The 6,203-nt window shown below is 45.3% G+C and overlaps 1 long non-coding RNA gene across 1 annotated transcript; it reads right to left on the bottom strand.

The window, feature by feature from the left end:
- Positions 1-619: 619 nt before the first annotated feature.
- LOC136004361 (uncharacterized) lies at positions 620-5,869 on the bottom strand. The gene is made up of 3 exons (XR_010608405.1): positions 5,812-5,869; positions 4,402-4,584; positions 620-2,094 (listed from the first exon to the last, which is right to left on the bottom strand). It is a non-coding gene; the product is annotated as an uncharacterized LOC136004361 (long non-coding RNA).
- Positions 5,870-6,203: the final 334 nt, after the last annotated feature.

Here is a 6,203-nt window from a genome sequence, read left to right as displayed (position 1 = left end):
ACAGCAGCAACTGAAATCCTCGCTGACTGTCTCTACAGAATGGTTGCGATGAGCTGGGTGGGCTCCCCCCGGGCACAAAACAGCAAGGTCTATTTGCAGAACAAAAGGAGGGCAATAAACCCTGCTGCTGCTGACCTCACTTATTTCATGGAGAGAGAATTTCAGTCTCCAGATCTTTCAGCACCTTAAAGCTACAATGAACAGTCTCAATTCCAAACTAGCTGCAAGTTTAGAAAAGAAGAAATAAACAGGGAATTCCTTGGCTAGTTTCTAAACTTCTTTTCCATCTTCGTCCCTTTCCCTACCAATGAAGGTACAGCGTGAATTAAGGACCTCCAGATAACACCACACCCACCCACCCCCCCGTGTCTTTACTCCCCCCAGTACAGAGCACCAGGCGCTGTGAAGCTTCCTGCATCGGGTGGCCAGAAAATGCCCCTCTGCGCCCGCCCAAGGGACGGACAGACGGACTGTTTCGCTTGCCTCCCCAATAACCCCGGTGGGCTCGGATCTCACCTGGTGCTGCCGCTGCCTAGACCAGGACCCGGACGCTGCCCTGCGGAAAATCAACGGACAGCACGCCGATTAATGTGATCAGAAACTGACCTTTATTCACTTCAGAGCACTGCCTTTTATAGCTCCCCGGCTTGGTCCCGCGCTTAGGCTTTATAATGATTGGTTTCTACACATAATGCAAAGGCAGATGATTGGTTCCTTCTTCAGCATCCGGGAGTTGTTTCCCTCCTGCAGAACTTCCCCATACGTGCCCACAACTTTGCTCTGAAGTAATCTGTGAACTAGGCCCTTAATCCTTACTACAAACTCTAACCAATGGCAAGAGTCCTGGATTGCTCACATGCCCATTGTTTGTTAAAAAGCCCTCAACAAATCCCCCTTCTTTATTTTGAGCAATCCAGACCCCTTTAATCATTCTCGATACTACAGACATTAAGCAATGCCATACTATACTAATAATAACAACGAAGACTATAATGCTTAATAATATCATAATGCCTGATTTAAACAAATCTGCAAACCACCCAGTAATACCTAAATTTTGGAGCCAACCATCCAAACCATGATTGATCATTAATTTCTTCATGTTATCCTTTAATTGGGATATTTGTTGATGAATTGAACTAGAATGATCAGATAGATTCATACAACACATTCCTTCAATATCTTCACAACCATGGCCCTCTGCTAAAAACAAAAAATCAACGGCTGCATGATTTTGTAAAACTGCATGCCTAACACTGTCTAAATCTTCTAAAAATTCTGATAATACATTAGATGTGATATTAATCTGCTTTGCAGTCCAGCAAGCTAGAAGTTCTATGTCTTTTAGTGCCCTCCTTGAACGTTTTTGACAAGCTCTATGTCCACAGACTAAAAAATACCATTTAGGAAATTGTTTTGCCAAATTATTATTCTAAATAGAAAAATTACTACCTAGGGTCTCAGCACCTATTGCTCCATTGCAATATCCGTTTTTTCTATATTTTTTATAATCATAATTACTCAACATATTGGTCCATTGTATCCAAATATATTTCTTATAAAAAATTATCCCTGTAGGTGCCGATCCCCCAAAATAAAAACATGACCCATTGCCTGCTTAGGATCCCCAGAGATCTAACTCCTGAGGGTCCCAAGGCATTGTGGCGTTTAAGGCGTTAATGATCATTGCTCCAGCCATCCCTGTTTGATTCACTTCCCCATAACAGCAGGCTGGTTTGTTTTCTGGAACAGTACAATCATAAATTCTATGACATGTCTGGTTAATAAAAGAGCTATTTAAAACCGTCCTGTTATTTATCCAATTGGTTCAGTTGGCCAGGCGCAGGTAAGGGATGCCGATTAAACAAGTACGAAAAGGGTACCCAGGAGTGGCCATGGAGAGGCAGACAGATGACTGGTTCATTTGGTTTGCCCAGGTGATCCACATGTTCTCGTGGTTCTACGGTATGTAATGCTTGACCTATAGTCACAGCCATCATCCACCAACTTATAATTGAGTCTATTCTGATGTTTCCTCGATCGGTGATTTCCAAGGTATTACCCATCGCACTGGAATCAAACGAGGGCCTTCTCCTGTAATCAAACACATATAGCCTTGACCAGTCATACAAGCCTCAACTGCCCCTTCCATTCTCCCATTTTGAGATCTTTGTATTGAACAAAAGTCTTTTCCTTTTTTGTTAACCCTGATTTTAAGGCACTACCATGAATTACCATGGGAGGTTCTTCCCTTTCTCCTGCCAGGCGTAAATGATTTAACACATATAATGCTTTTGCCAAACGTTCACTAGGTCCTACACCGCTCTCCCCTGTTTTTTGTTTAACTAACAGGTTTTTAAGGGACTGGTGAGCCCGCTCAACAATTGCTTGTCCAGTGGGTGAATTAGAGAGTCCAGTGAGATGTTTCACACCCTAAAGGGAACAAAAAGCGGTGAAACCTAGAAGAAATACAGGCTGGAGCATTGTCTGTTTTAAGAGATAGGGGCACACCTAAAATGGCAAAAAGGCATGAAGGTGTTTCACAACATGGTGAGAAGTTTCTCCAGCTTGAGCAGTAGCCCAAATTGCCATGGAAAAAGTGTCGACCGAGACATGAACGTATTTTTGGCATCCATTTGCCAAAGTTGTAGCGGTAAAATGCCTGGAGGATTTATTCCAACACCAAGGCCAAAGCCTATCTGTTGACATGCAGGACAAGAGTTTACAATTCCTTTTACTTCAGTAAGATTAGTCTGATTTGAAGTCACTTGAATCTTTATAACATGTGGCATATCAGTGAATCCTACACACCATGTAACCGATCGGAATAATGGGGATTTAGCAAATGTGCCCAGCATACTTGTCCATTACCCATGGTCACACATAATAGAACAGATATTACAAAGATTTCTGTCATTGAGATTTCTTTATGTTGTTGAGATCTGGGGCTTTATACGTTTCGCTGGCAGCCAGTATGGTCATAGAATCATAGAACAGTTAGGGTTGGAAAGGACCTCAAGATCATCTAGTTCCAACCACCCTGCCATGGGCAGGGACACCTCACACTAAACCATCCCACCCAAGGCTTCATCCAACCTGGCCTTGAACAGTGCCAGGGATGGAGCACTCACAACCTCCCTGGGCAACCGATTCCAGTGCCTCACCACCCTAACAGGAAAGAATTTCCTCCTTATATCCAATCTGAACTTCCCCTGTTTAAGTTTTAACCCATTACCCCTTGTCCTGTCACTACAGTCCCTGACAAAGAGTCCCTCCCCAGCATCCCTATAGGCCCCCTTCAGGTACTGGAAGGCTGCTATGAGGTCTCCACGCAGCTTTCTCTTCTCCAGGCTGAACAGCCCCAACTTTCTCAGCCTGTCTTCATACGGGACATGCTCCAGTCCCATGATCATCCTTGTGGCCCTCCTCTGGACTTCTTCCAATACTTTCATGTACTCTTTATGTTGAGGACACCAGAACTGTACACAATACTCCAGGTGAGGTCTCACGAGAGCAGAGAAGAGGGGCAGGATCACCTCTTTCGACCTGCTGGTCACTCTCCTTTTGATGCAGCCCAGGATACGGTTGGCTTTCTGGGCTGCGAGCGCACACTGCCGGCCCATGTTGTCCTGTTGATAGCTGTACACAGCCGTATCCTTGACCCCATGTCAGCAATGGCACTGGTCCTTTCCACTCCTTATCATGTAGGTCTTTATATAGAACCAGTGGGTTGGGCAAGGAATCGTCTGTCACATGGAGAAAACCCTTGCATTCCCCCTTTTTTTTTTTTGTTTTATATGTCTTTTAGATGACCCTAGTTGAGCAGGGGATTTGGACTAGATCATACCTCCAACATATGCCAGCCACAGGCTGCTGGGCCTGCCCTTTTTCTCCTGGATGGCTCCCTGATAACAGGGGAGGCCATCCCTCACATCAAGGTCTGGCATGGCATGTTTCCCCACCTCTCCACACCTGCTGGGTTGCAGCCAACAGTGGAGATGAAGGTTCTTCTTGGTGGCAAACACAGAGGCCAACCCAGTCTTGCCCTTGAATGTGGTAGCAGGCATTTGGGCAAGCTCAGTCCTTGCACCTTGTTGTGAAGATGCTGATGGCAGCAAGGGACTACCCAAAGAAATTTCTTACCAGTGGAGTTCTCCTACCCTCTTAATTTGTTCCATTTCCTGCTTTATAACACTACCGTCATATTAGAATCTTTCTGGCTTTTGCCTTAGCATTTTCTAGCAGCTGCTGCAAATTTGCATGCTCTAGCATCTCTTTTGCAAGTGACAAATCTATACAATACAAGGTGTAGTTTCTTATTAGCAACTGGCTAGTAAATACAGGTGCTTTTATACACAAAATCACAGCCTCTAATAATAGCTACTTTACAAGCACACTTACTCAACTTGTTACTTTTCAGTTGCCTCCAAGTGATGTTTTGCAATCATTCATTTTTCTCTTCCTCTATCTCATTCTGCTTGGGGTATTCACGGTCGGCTCCTGTAGCTGAGGCATTGGGTTTTTCCACTCGTCTGTCCGACTCATGGCAAGGCTTGACAAACTTTGCAGGCAGCCGCCATGGACCTGTAGGTAGGAGGACACAAATATACCCCTTCTTCCGCGTTATCAGTTCTTGAAAAGTAGACAGGTTAAAGTGTTTCCTTAAAGTAGAGGCATTCTGATGCAAAAGGAATGTAAAGCAGCCGTGGAAGAAAATGCACATTTTTAACAGTCAAGAAGTTTGCTGCATCATTACCCTTTTTTTTTTTCTTTCTCTGCCACCCTGATGCTGCTCTAGGTGACGGCTGATACAGCTTGTGGTTGCACTACCCCTCTCGCTTTTTCAGTGAGCAGTTCTTGTTTCAAGCAATCTGTTCCTCCAAGTTTTGGATTCACCCCCAGGTTACTTTAAACACACTAAGCAAGGCTCCTATCATGCGCCCACTGTGTTGCAGGCGCTCTTTAGGCTTTGTCTGTGGTGTCTCTACAAACTGCCTCAATACTTCAATAGATGGAGAAGTGCGGTTTTTGTTTCTTGGGTTTTTTTGGTGGGGTTTTTTGTTTTTTTTTGGTTTTTTTCCCCCCAAAGTTGTTCACCCTGCTTTGCACGGGTACAAACAGCGGCCTGCTCGGCAGCAGCTATAAATGCCTGCCTACCCCGCAGCAGCTACAGCTGCCTGGCTGCTTCATCAGCAACCATAAATACCTGCCAGCAACTGCACTTTTGCATTAACCCTTTCTTGCCTGAAATGTTAAACTGCTACCTGTTAAAAACTTTTACACAAACCTGACAAGAAAATAAGTACACAGAACACCATCTGCCCTCATCACACACACACACAGACACTATGGGATCCCACAAGCACACTCCACACAACTACGATATTTGAAACACAAAATCCAGACAATCATTACTCACACTACATAGTCCCACGTACAGAATGTGGCATAAGGACCCTGTAAAGACTATCAGGAAACCAGCTCCAAGAAGCATCATCGCAGTGCGAGGTGGCAGGCTCAACCTTAGCGAGCGTCCTCACAGAGGCTCTGCCTCCCCCACATTGCATGAGGCTTGGGCTTTTATACTGACTAAAATGCACACTCATTCCCACACAGGTGCCCAGCCTACGTCAGAAGTGGCCAGCAATATCTGTAAAGGTTTCCAAGCATCAATAGGAACATAGACATATTTGCCAATTTCTAGTACATGAGTACCACAGAAAGACTGTATCAAATGAGTTGTATATGGGGCCCCAAGTCCACTGTCCGCCACAGTCCGCCCGATACCCCTGATAAAAGCATACAAGAGACCTTCCCACCGCGGTTCTTGATCCAGCACCTACATCACAGGGAAGGCACACAATACATCTGCATCCCCCACCCATCTTGCTTCTCCCTCTACAGCTGCCTATTTATTATGAGGATCTGGGGGGATATAAATCAGACTCCTTTTCCAGATCGATAGGCCTCAGGTGAAAAGGATCATCTTCATCTCTGTCCTCAGTCTTCACAGCTGCGGCAGCAACTGGCGGAGGTTTGGGGGGGGGGGGGCAACAGGAGCTGTTGATTGTGATGGTTGAAGGGGGTTTAAGATTAAGGCTTGTACCGGCACCGGTCCGGGCACTGATATCGGGGAAATTAGTTCATTTGAAGAGGATTCTGTCCCAGAGAATTTGGCAAAAGCGTAGCAGACGCAGTGGCTG

This window comes from Lathamus discolor, chromosome W, assembly GCF_037157495.1.
Source record: "Lathamus discolor isolate bLatDis1 chromosome W, bLatDis1.hap1, whole genome shotgun sequence".
NCBI lineage: Eukaryota > Metazoa > Chordata > Aves > Psittaciformes > Psittacidae > Lathamus > Lathamus discolor.
Note: the sequence above shows the minus strand (reverse complement) of the source record. Positions and strands in the feature narration are given on the sequence as shown.